Genomic DNA, 974 nt, shown 5'->3' with positions numbered 1-974 from the left:
TAGAAGTATAAAAGGTATATTGTATCCATCATTCAAATACTATGAGTGCTTTTGTTATCAGAGGTAGTTTTCCAGAATAGGCTATACTTCTTGCTAAAATTTGCATCCAGAAAATTTCAATGTTCTGTCAATTTATGGGATAATCACATACCTAAGAAATGCAATGTGTTCTAACCACACAGAAAATACTTTACTATTTTGTTAAGTCTTTTTATATCTAAAATATTTGGTTGTTTTCAGTGAGCCTTTTAGCCTTGATAACCCAGTCAATTATATACAAATGGCTATTTTTCTCTGGTATATTTTTGAAATGATGATGTATATAAATGAACTTTTGATTTTCTATAGAAATATATCTTACTTCTTTGAGGTATATTATTATTTTAGTAAAATACTAGATTCGAATGGAAAATATTATATTTAGGATTTTATAAATCAAATGTATAAATATTTTTTTATATACATACAAACTTTGTCAGGGATTAATATCAGAGATGAACTTAATTCATTAGGAGTCCCAGGGTATTTTTTTAAATAATATTTTTTATTTGTCACAATCCGAATGGTCTTTTTTTATAGTTTTTTTATTTTTTTAATTTAAAAAGTTAGACATTTATACAAAACCTAAAGGTTTTTCTTGTTTTGTTTTGTTTCTATTTTAAAATATCTTAAAAAGCATTAGATTGTCTACAGTCATGCTACCCTGAACACACCCGATCTCATCTGATCTCAGAAGCTAAGCAGGGTTGGGCTTAGTTAGTACTTGGATGAGAGACCACCTAGGAATACCAGGTGCTATAGGCTTTAAAAAAAAAAAAAAAGCATTGGATCCATCCAATGTTTTGATTAAAATTTACTACAATAGATTGTGGGGATTCTGTTATCAGACCCAGCCAGGTAGAGTTACTCAGTAGTTGCCAGCCTAAAGTTGGGAGGAGTCACTTCCCAAAGGAGCATCTGAAACAGAGGATTGG

General features: G+C 29.8%; 1 pseudogene; it reads left to right on the top strand.

Annotated features, from left to right (window-relative positions):
- The first annotated feature begins 685 nt into the window (after nucleotides 1–685).
- On the top strand, nucleotides 686–804 carry LOC111741829 (annotated as a pseudogene).
- The last annotated feature ends 170 nt before the right edge of the window (nucleotides 805–974 follow it).

The sequence above is a fragment of the Pteropus vampyrus genome, unplaced genomic scaffold (genome assembly GCF_000151845.1).
Source record: "Pteropus vampyrus isolate Shadow unplaced genomic scaffold, Pvam_2.0 Scaffold3, whole genome shotgun sequence".
In the NCBI taxonomy this organism is placed as follows: Eukaryota; Metazoa; Chordata; class Mammalia; order Chiroptera; family Pteropodidae; genus Pteropus; species Pteropus vampyrus.
The sequence above is the reverse complement of the archived record's forward strand: the minus strand, read 5'-3'. Positions and strand labels throughout refer to the sequence as shown.